The following is an 11,675-nucleotide window of genomic DNA, read 5'->3' on the forward strand; positions in this document are numbered from 1 at the left end:
GAGATGACAAATGTATAACCATCACAATCAGTAGCATGAGGGAAACTAACTAAGTTACAAATTATTCAGCAATCCAGGTAGTTAGTCTAGAGGCGAGCGGCAGTTGTGAAAAAATGATCACTGGATGGAATAAGATGTAGAGGAATTATGAGCAGAATAATGAACGATGCAGAGCATCTATCAGCATACAGCAGCCATGTTTAGGGCTGTAGCACCAACCATAACGGGGGAAATAATAAGACTTAATAGGGTAACTGGTGGAGGATATGAGCTAGAGTGTGATCACCAGTGTTGTTTTTTGTTGATCCTCAGTATAGCGAATGAAATGAATTTAGACCAGTAAACTCAGTGACTTCCAGAAAAGTTTTATTTGCTTCTTGTCCAGAGCAGATAAGCATTTGTGGTCCATGGTGTTTTCAGCCATTTCTATTGTACTTGGCACCTTCAGGCATTTCTCACTAGAGAGAAAATTGATGGCACCTTTCAAATGATGTAAGGGCTGAAGATGTGAATGATGAAGTTTGTGCCTCATAACTGCATTATGAAACAGATCGGTCCTCCCACAGATCCGTGGTTCAGACCCGCAGCCTGCGTTGAAACATTTGGAAATGATACAGCACAAGTGAAGCATTGCCACATTTTCTAAAGCCACATGTTTGAAACCCAGGGTTAGAACTGCTGTGAATGGCACACCGGGGTCCTGAAATGTAGCACGCGGTTGCAGCAGCTTTTCAAACAGCAGTGCTTCATGGGCTCCATCAACAAAGGGAGGGAGACTTACATTTACCATTTACACATTCTTTGTCAACAAAGGAGAACCGATCTTGGGGTGGGAACGTCTGAACTGGAATTTAGTTGTGTTAATTCAGTGTACAAACCTCATGTTTTTATTCCGTTGTGCTAAACAGTGACATAAATTCTCTAAAAGAATTCATGTTTATTCAGTTACTGAACAGCCACTTACACTAGCGTTCCCTCCTCGGCAGAGGTAATGGGCTTTGGAAAAATTCAAAATCATTTCTTAATAGTAGGGTCTTTGAGTAGTCAGCATCATTTTACATGGATGAACATGGGGTGTGTGGTTGCTTTAATTGGTTTGAATGTGTCTAATTGTCACATGTAGTTGGTCCAATGCAAAGATTATGTAATTATCATTTTGAAACACTGTGTAATGATATTGTTTCTTGCATGTCAGAGGGAGATGTCTGCATACCTGACACTTTACCGCCTGCATAAAGATATGTTGGAATGACAGCTAATTATAATGTAATAACAGGCTGATGAAAGATCTGGTTAAATATGCCTCATATATTTAAGTGGTAATGTGGAGTGCACTGCAATTAAATTAAACCAGACTGTTTTTAATTAGAACCATATTTAATTTTTTTAAACTTGAGAGTTTTAGATCTTTCAGATCGTTCCTTTATTTTTCATTGCATGCCTTGTAGGGTTGTTGTCCCGCTGATTGGTTTTAAGTTTTTGAATTCAGATTTTGGGTCTGCATCCTTGTAATTATGTAGTTGCGCAAGACGCCAGAGTTGTTGTTTGTGCAGTTGCCGTGATAATCACTCTAAAACTGGGCCAACGTGGATCACACACAGATCCGTTAGACGGGGAGAACTTGATGGCAATTTGGACGAGAGAGGAGCGGCGCTCACTGCCTGCTTGAAACCTTTTAATTAGCACTAATTACCCAGCAGAAAATGTTGGGGCTTGAAAGGATTTGTGTCAGCAAGTGAGAGATCAAAGATTGCCGCGCTCGCATTTTAATCTGCAGAGTAAAAACTAATAAGGACCTTGTAATGGGGCCCCAGAGAGTGATGTTGCAGGTGCTAGACCATAATCCTCTCTGCCATGCGCAAGCCCCACGTCTACTTCCAATTAGATCATCAGATGATTTAATTTCCCTCTAATATTGAAAAATTGTGATTTCTTTTCCCAGTGACCACTGGAGAGGCGCAGTTTGGGTTCCAGGCGTCTCCCGGTTCCTTTCTCTCCAATCCCCTCGTTCGCAGCTCTGGGAGTGTCAAATCAGGACTTTTTGTTGCAAGCAAGGGTGGCTGGGCCACGAGGCAGAACGCCGTGGCTGGTCCACGAGGCAGAACGCCGTGGCTGGTCCACGAGGCAGAACGCCACGGCTGGGCCACGAGGCAGAACGCCGGGGCTGGGCCACGAGGCAGAACGCCGGGGCTGGGCCACGAGGCAGAACGCCGGGGCTGGGCCACGAGGCAGAACGCCACGGCTGGTCCACGAGGCAGAACGCCGGGGCTGGGCCACGAGGCAGAACGCCACGGCTGGTCCACGAGGCAGAACGCCGGGGCTGGGCCACGAGGCAGAACGCCACGGCTGTCTCGTGTGCCTGTGGGACGAGATGGGAGTGAAACTGAACGTGGGCACAGTCATCCATCAAGTGTCATCGATCATTTGCCAGGAAGTGGCAGCCGGCTAGTGATTATTTGCTATTAGATAGATGCTCAAGCATACAGGAGTACTGCCTGACAGTTCAACCCACTCAGCTAGAGATACTGTAGAGAGGCCAGGACGTATTTGAGCTTCTGGGATATGTTAACCCGTATACGAGAGCGCAGTCTTATTTTCTACCACCTAAGAGATCATCCTTCCATGTGAATATTTTTTGCTCTTTCATATTGCCTTGTTTTTTTATTAATCTCGCTGTAACTTTAAGATACATTTCCCTCGTATATAAACAATGATGGGATGCCTACAATGGCATCTGTAAAGAATAGGATTGATTTTCAGTGCCGCGGTACAAGAGGGAGAGTGCATTTGTTTTGTGGGGAGAGATGTAATCCGTCAGCGGTGGCGTTTGAAGGAAACCGGGGGGCTGTGGGTCCTTGCAGGCCGTGAGGCAGGAAGAGAGATGGTGTAGCAACTCTGCGCGCCGTCGCAGTGCTCAACGACCACCGGCCAGAGTGTTGCTCTAGGGCAGCCCTAACAAAATTAAGCAAATTATATTTTGCCCAGTTGTTTTTATCATTGATTCATCGTTGAAAAATTGTTTCTACAGTGAGTGGAGGTTTATGGCATGTGTAGTCCATCGCTCACTGGTGAGGGTTTGCCTGTGGTTTGCCCTGTTGCTGTCTGCTGTGGGTAAAGACCATTTCTGGTCTCAGTAACACTAGTGATTAGACTAGTCATTAGGCACACGGTTGTTCTCGCTGGGTGCTGGGTGTCCGTGACGGGGCCCATCAGGCCAGTCAGCACCAGCGTTGGAAACAAAGTTTGCTAGGGGCCGGGGGTCAACTCCAGCTTAAAAAGTCAAGGCTGTCAAAAGCCCGCGTCACATTCCTACCTTACGGCCCACCTCGGCTGATCCCCGGCCATTAATCACAGCGGAGAGCCACTCTGACCTCGGCCCCTTCTCTCTTTGAAGCACGCTGTCCTCTGCCACGTGAGGAAATAATTTGCTGCCTGATTCAATGAGCCGTCGTCCGAGCCAGTGGACCTAATGACGTGAGAATATTAACCTCCTACCGCTGAGAGCTGTGGATGTGGACAAGCGCTCTATAACTCACCTGCCATTTCAGCCCGAGTCCTCCCACCCGAACCGGGCCACGCCGCCCCACCCCGGGCCAGTTGTTCTGCACCGCCGCGGTACAAAGACTACAGTAAGTGCACCGATTGAATATCCAAGGGATGCAGGTCTTTTTGTTTCCAGATTGACCTCTGAACGGACGAGTTCACCCCTACGCGATGCATTTGTAACGCAGCCGGGCCCCATTACATCCCCATCATTTCCTCATTTGTGGTAGTATCAATTTATTTGAGATGCAACTCAATGATGTACCATTATATCAGTATAAACAATGCAATGGACGTTTAAGGAGAAACATCACAGTCGTGTTGTACGTCTTCATTACTTCAGCAGGGCTGCCGGTCCGGACGGCTGTAACACGTGTGAACTGACACGCCACCCGTTCTCATCTCCCTACATGTGTGATCTGTAAATTGCTGCCACCTGAGGGCTTCTGACATGACAGGAGTGAGACTGGTGCACTGGGCTGAGAGATTATCCTGATAATGGCTGCGTAAAACCACCGCTTCCAAGATTTATAGCACAGCAGCATCCAAAAGCATCATGTTTTTGAAGACTGAAAACAGAATTGCATGTGGGAAGGTAGTGGGAAGCCATTAAGATGTAATTTGTCTTATCTAAGCTCTTTTTGTTGTCGGGAGGGGGGTGAGGGCAGCTGGGTTTTGTGTTTATAGTCTGGAATGAATTGACAAAAGGTTAAAAAAAAAAAAGGTGAAAGAGTTGCTTTCGAAAAGCCAAAATGTGCTGACATATTTCTTGAAACTGGCATTTCACGTTTAGTTTTGGCTTCTGTTAATAAAAGGTTCAAAGAATAAACCAACCTTTGTTTTCTGGCAATGGTAGATTTTTAAATTTTTTTATTTCTTTCAGGCAGACAATATTCAGCGTGGGACTGATCAGGTAGGGGTCCGTTATATCCCCAGACGTGATCAGGTGGCGGTCCGTTATATCCCCAGACGTGCAGCCGGTCTGTAAGCTGTGCCATCAGCATCTCCTCTTGTCCGTTTATATTAAGTTTATTAAAGGCACTCCGCTCCTTTTTTTTACGACTCTGCTCTCCTCTCTCATTCATTATGGTTTCTTATCTTGGCAGGCAATCTGAACTGCCAGGCAGCCAGTCCATTATGCACATATGAAGCCCATCACTCCAACTGTATTGGCCAATTCATCAAACATTTATCTTTTGCCCTGTGAACAGTGTGTCAATTTGGCTGTCACTCCTGCGCTGGTGCTGCCTCCTCAGAATAAAAACATTACTTCTCCCGCCCTGGAGACAGCTTTGATGTGACATCACCCTTCAAACTTTAAAACAAGGCCTAAGGGCTTATCCCGGGCCTCACATCCATGCAGACAGCAACCCAAAAATATTCCGCTCTCTCCTCCTCATTTGGGATGGGGCTCGTAATGTAACTTCCGCGTCAGGCAGGAATCTCTTTGTCTGTGCAGTCTCCTCCGTTCTTTGTCTGCGGTCTCGACCCGGGTCGTCCGTTTAGACCGAACCGAGCTGGCGTGGTGTGGAGGTGGCCAGGTGTTTCTCCCACTTATTTTTTTCTCCCCCACACTGATCAGTGAGTGTGTGTTGTGTAGATATGAGTGTTTGGGGAGCTCGGCTCCCACATTGGGCTGGAGACACACGGGTGGCTCAGTGGAGCAGTGGATGTGAAGAAGACTGATAATCAAAGGAACAGCTCAGCAGCACTGTCAGAGAAGACACACGGGGGACTGGGAGAGTTGCTGGTGGAAAGAGACAGTGAGAGAGAGGCCCTTTAAAACTAGAACACAAACAAGGGAATTAATGGCCCAAGCAAAGGGAAATATCAAAGCCAGAGAGGGCATGAAAAGGAGTCTTTCATTGAATGGGATCAATGTTAAGATGTGGACTCGGAATACAAAGGGAATTTAAGTGTGTCTGAATGACCGCTGGGCTTGAGGTCGGCCCTCTTTATGGTCGCCTGTGTGGGAGTGGACAGTTGTGGTTAGCATTGTTTGCTACCTCACCTTGTTAAAGGTTCAGCAGGTGTAGTCCTGTGTAAAAACAATAATACAATACCTTAGCCACTTGAGATGAGCAGCAGTGACAGCCTTCTCATTCTCTCTCTCTCTCTCTCTCTCTCGTCTTTCACTGTTTTAGCCTAGGTGGACATGTGACCAGGGATACCCACAGACTAATGGCTGCGGTGACTGACATTTCAGCCAATAATCACGGAGTGTTGAACCCCCCCTTACCCGCCCCCGTCAGTAGTAGTTTATCAATCAGCATGTCTGCATTAGTATTTGTCTATCGATCCATCCATCTCTGTCAGGCCATCTCCGTGTCATTGTCTGCTCTCTTGCCCTGCCTGTTGGCTTCTTTTGAGGGTACACTGCATAGTAATTTGTTTTACAGGCCGTAGCTTTAATAGAAGGGAACTTGAAAGCATTTGAATGTCAGGGACCAGTTGACAAGCACACATTATTATAGTGTTAATGCACCATGCCCTCTTAGCAAAGAAAATAGAAAAAATGGTACTCTACTCGTTTTTAGGATTTTCTTTATATATATATATATATATATATAAAAAGAAAGAAATAATCCATTATAGTGTACAGTGACTGCTCATCTCACTTATGTGGTGGTGTTAATTCAGGCACAGAGCCACACTGTATAAGCAAGGATGTTGAGATATTACTTATGACAATGGGCTTGATCATAATTATCTTAACAAGACAAGGGTTCATTGGTGTAGCTCATTAAACTTTCTCTCTTTTGCTCTCTTTCAGCTTGCCTGTCTTCCGCACCCTGTCTCTTTCTTTCCGATCATTCACAGCTTTCTGCTCCGCGCCTCTCTGTCGTTGTACTGGGCCTATGAAGGCGATGGTGAAAACGTGCGAGCAGGTTTGGATTCCCCATGGGGGATAGGTGCAAATCGGGGTGGTTCCTAGCGGTACGTGCGCGTGTGCGTGTGTGTATGTTCATGGGCGTGTTTGTGCTTATCACGTCTCCAGGGGACTCTGAGCTCACTTTTGTCCATTAGCATTCATCTAAACAAAGGAACTGGTGACTTTATTAAGCAATTAACTGTACAGTTTAAAAGTTTGCTTGCTGCACGCTCTGTAGATGTTATGGATTATGATAGTGGAAACGGTGTTGAGGTGAAATTTGCTCAGAGCTCAGAGGCCTGGGGCTATTAGGCCTCAACCCCCTCATGTTGTTGTGATGTGATTTGGTTTCTCCCTTGGCTGTGAATTTAACTGATTAAATCACAGAGTGCACGCAGCAGTGGTGACATGAAAACAACAATTAATAAGCAGCCCCCCTGTGCCACGAGAGCCTCTTAACCAAGCAGCTAATAACATTACACACACTGCCAACTAGCCAAGGAAGACAGGTGGGACGAGCAGACCAACTCTCATTTACAGACCTGGGCAGTCAGAGCCATTACACTACATTACACTACACACAATCACACACACACACACAGTCACACACACACAGTCACACACACACACACAGTTACACACACATAGTCACACACACACAGTCACACACACACACACACACACACACAGTCACACACACACACACAGTTACACACACACAGTCACACACACACAGTCACACACACACACACACACACAGTCTCACACACATCCACACACACACACACACACACACGCACACACATGTAGTCACTCACACACACACGCAGTCACTCACACATACACATACACAGTCACACGCACACACACATGCAGTCTCTCACACACAATCACACACACACACACACACACATGCGCACACACTCGCACACAAACACACATACACACACACACACAGTCACTCACACACATACACGCATGCACACAATCACACACACACTCACACACACATATTCACACACACACGCACACACTCACACACGCATGCACACAATCACACACATGCACACATTCACACACACACTAACACACGCATGCATGCACACACACACACACACGCATGCATGCACACACACACACACACACACACACACACACACACACACACACACACACACACACACACACACATAAGGTGTTAATATAAATAATATAAATATATAATAATATATAATTATATTTAATATATAATTAAATATAAATATAAAATAATATACATTTTTGTGTTTTTTTACTTTGGGGTCTTTGTACCTTTTTAATAACTCACCATTTCCCTCAGTGTCTCTTTCATAGCTGTTCTCTCGTGTTTGTTTCTCCTCACCCTCTCAGCCACTCGGTGATCTTCTGTGGAGAAGTTGTATTACTCAGGAGAAGGAGAGGAACTGGTGGAACACTGGTGATGGTTGGAGTTACGTTTGTTCAGTAGTGACACCTGTCTCATCCAGAAAGATCTACTTAAATAAGCCCAGCTTCTCTTCCGTCAGTGCAGATGATTTGTGTGTGGACGTCCTTCTGTTCAGCACTCGAGGAGACCCAGACCGCGCTGTCACCGAAACCCAATATGAGTATTGTGTGTCTTTTACCTGAAAGGAAACCAAGACCAGCGTCTCAGTTGCCATTGAATTGTTCTTTTCTCGAGGCGAGCTGACAGACCTAAATGTCAATTAACTGAAGGTTGACACATTAACATTGTAGTTTGTCAGCCTGTGCCATCTGAGGGATTAGAAACACACACCCCAGCTTTGTGCACCTTCCGCATGGTGAACTTTAGAAGGCCCTGACACCACCCACAGCACCACCCTTTATCATGTTTATGCCAGACCAGGGTCAGGAGAGGGGAGCACTCAGAAGGACAGTCCTTGGGGACTCTGTGTGTGCGTGCGTGTGTGTTGTGTGTTTATGGTAGTAGGGGATTAGGTGTCGTGCCGCTGAATAAAAGAGTGAACAATATCCATTTTTTCTCCCTCTAAAAACTCTTCTTTTGCATTCTAAAAGGGCTCATCATCTCATCATGGGAGAGTTGGAGAAGTTGTGCTCATTTCGTTTGTGGTGGGGCATTATAGCTGTGCTGGGAAAATGATGGATGACAAGTTAAATTTGTGTCGGGGGAGTGAAGGTGAACTGTGACAGAGTTATTCATCTTGGGAATGGAGGGTTAGAGTCAGGCAAAGCTGGGTGCCTGAAGGCACAAGACATTGACAAATCCATCCCGCACACTGCATTTCTGAAGCCCCTTTGTTTTGAATCCTGGCTACTGGCGAGTGACCTCATCCCTCAAACTGCCAGCGTGTGGAAGAGGCCATGCCAGGGGATCTGAGCTCCACTAATTCTTGTCATTCACTCTCCTGACAGGCCCAAGCTCAAACTATTCCGGCCCGTGAAAGAAGCCGGCTGAAATATTTATTTCCGCACATAATGGCCGCCCAGATTTAGGGCCATATCATTTTTCCTCTCTCTCCTTATCATTGCAGGTCACTGACAGGCCTGAAAGCGTTCAGCCAACTGGAAGAGCTGATTGTGGACAACAATCTTCTCGGAAATGACCTCTGGTTGCCCAGGTTACCACAGCTCCATACCCTAACACTCAATAAGAACCAAATATCCTTTCAGCTCATGCTGCCTTTGTGTCCGAGCACATGCGTTACAGCGGACAGAGAGGAGTGGTGAGCAGAAACTCTCCCCGCGAGCTCCACACTGCGCTTAGGATCTTGTCTTTACACACTTCAGCTCTTTAAATGCTCTTTAAATGGCGTTATTGTATTAAACTGAGCTCCTCTCTGGCTGCTCCTCTCTGGCTGAGAGAGAGAGAGAGAGAGAGTCTTGGGTGTGGAGTCCAATTTTACTGAAACTGACTCTGTGCCACGGTGACCTCTAGTGGAAGAGTGAGTAATAATCGCTGTAATGCAGCTGTCCGACAGGAGGGACGAGGTTGTGAGATGGTCTTCCTGTGAAGACAGTAAAGTGTGCTCGTTTGGAGTAATTAGAATAATAGAATTTTAATAACACAACATTAACTATAAACAAGTGTGTTCTTAATCCTGCTTATCAGACTTCATTACAATATAAACTAATTTTAAATAAATTGTCGCAGTAATAATTATAATACTTTTTTTTGCAGCGCTCCTGATTATTTTAAAATACTTGAATGCACGAAATAAGCTGACAGGAGTTGGTTAAAATGTTTGCGGACGATAAACTATGCACAGGCATACGGCAAGTGTTACGACACACAGGCAATTTGATCAGTCAGAAATAATTGCTAGGTTCCCTTCCCGCTGTTCTGGTGGGGCCGGTTTGCAGGCCCGGGGTAATGACCCCACCGTCCCGCGCTGCCCCTCGCTGCCCCGCGCTGCCCCGCGCTGCCCCTCTCACCCCACTCCAGCCCGGGCTACAGCTGAATGGCGGCAGATCGCAAGATCCCCTCTGAAGTGGGCCGCACATGCTAATGGCCCAATTATTTACACCCTGTAGAGTCCCGCTGCCATTGAAGTTCAAGCGCTGCATTAGTGCAGTTGTATTTTGACACATTTGGGCGCCTTTTTCTCCCCCCAGTGAAGTGAATGTGTTGGTGATGAATGTGCTCTGAACAGGCTGTTTGTGCCCCGGCACGGAGGGAAGAGGAAGTTTTCGTGGCCCGTGGACTTGCTAACCGTTCTACCACAAGGCATCCATCATTTAGTCAGTGTTTTTAATGTTCTGTACCAAGCCACCTACGGAGTGGAGAGAGAAACACGGGACAGGAACAGCAAAAACATACCACACGTGCCAAATTCCCGCTCTTAAATGTAGCTGCTCTTTCCGCCGCATGCACAGTGCTCCGCACCGCACGGCCATGAGTGTGCCATGCAGGCCACCGTAGGCCAAGCACTAAATGCTAATGTAATGAGCCAGGCTGAATTCCTTGACCTTTGCTCCCTTGGCACCTCACCGACATTGAAGGCCTATTGGAGCATTTGCAGGAAGTCACGCCAGCACTGGAATACCTCAGCCTTCTGGGAAACGAGGCCTGTCCTAACCAGCTGGTCAGTCCGGAGAAAGACGAAGACGACTACCAGAGATACAGGTCAGCACACACACACACACACACACGTGCTCTCTGCACTCTTTGGGCACTTAAAATAAAAACACATAAAATAAAAACCTGTAAATACAAATCCGGGTTTCTTAGTGTACCAATGTGGCGTTCTAACAACCTGAATCTGTATTATTTTAATCATAGCAGCGTTCAGATATAAATATAAATTCAGATATAAAATAGATATATGTAGATATAGATGTATATAAATTATATATTCTATTGCTTTTAGTTGTGGGAGTTAACATTAATGTATGATTAATGACACATTTTTTTATTGCTTGCCAACATTTCCTTAAGGTACAATGACTGATTTTTCTTGAGCAATGTGTTGTTTGGCAACTTTCAGTCATTTTTTCTTTGGCAGAAGGACTGTTGTGCAATATCCTAAACCAGCTCCCCAGGCTCCGCTCAGCCTGTAAGCTCAGGCCGCACTGCCCCCCAGGCCGCACTGCCCCCTCAGGCCGCACTGCCCCTCAGGCCGCACTGCCCCTCAGGCCTCACTGCCCCTCAGGCCTCACTGCCCCTCAGGCCTCACTGCCCCCCCAGGCCGCACTGCCCCCCAGGTCGCACTGCCCCTCAGGCCTCACTGCCCCCCCAGGCCTCACTGCCCCCCAGGTCGCACTGCCCCCACAGGCCTCTTTGGCAGAAGGACTGTTGTGCAATATCCTAAACCAGCTCCCCAGGCTCCGCTCAGCCTGTAAGCTCAGGCCGCACTGCCCCCTCAGGCCTCACTGCCCCCTCAGGCCTCACTGCCCCTCAGGCCTCACTGCCCCTCAGGCCTCACTGCCCCCCCAGGCCGCACTGCCCCCCAGGTCGCACTGCCCCTCAGGCCTCACTGCCCCCCCAGGCCTCACTGCCCCCCAGGTCGCACTGCCCCCCAGGTCGCACTGCCCCTCAGGCCGCACTGCCCCCCAGGCCTCACTGCCCCCCCAGGCCTCACTGCCCCCCAGGCCTCACTGCCCCCTCAGGCCGCACTGCCCCCCAGGCCTCACTGCCCCCCCCCAGGCCGCACTGCCCCCCCAGGCCGCACTGCCCCCCCAGGCCGCACTGCCCTCCCAGGCCTCACTGCCCCCCAGGCCGCACTGCCCCCCCAGGCCTCACTGCCCCCCAGGTCGCACTGCC

At 47.8% G+C, this 11,675-nt stretch overlaps 1 protein-coding gene across 1 annotated transcript in view; it reads left to right on the forward strand.

The window, feature by feature from the left end:
• The window catches only part of lrmda (leucine rich melanocyte differentiation associated), a 138,280-nt gene extending 129,207 nt beyond the window's left edge, over nt 1-9,073 (forward strand). Inside the window, exon 4 of the transcript XR_013121319.1 lies at nt 8,947-9,073. The gene's annotated coding sequence lies outside the window, so the exon portion shown is untranslated. The remainder of the gene's footprint in view (nt 1-8,946) is intronic.
• Nucleotides 9,074-11,675: the final 2,602 nt, after the last annotated feature.

The sequence above is a fragment of the Brachyhypopomus gauderio genome, chromosome 15, assembly GCF_052324685.1.
Source record: "Brachyhypopomus gauderio isolate BG-103 chromosome 15, BGAUD_0.2, whole genome shotgun sequence".
In the NCBI taxonomy this organism is placed as follows: Eukaryota; Metazoa; Chordata; class Actinopteri; order Gymnotiformes; family Hypopomidae; genus Brachyhypopomus; species Brachyhypopomus gauderio.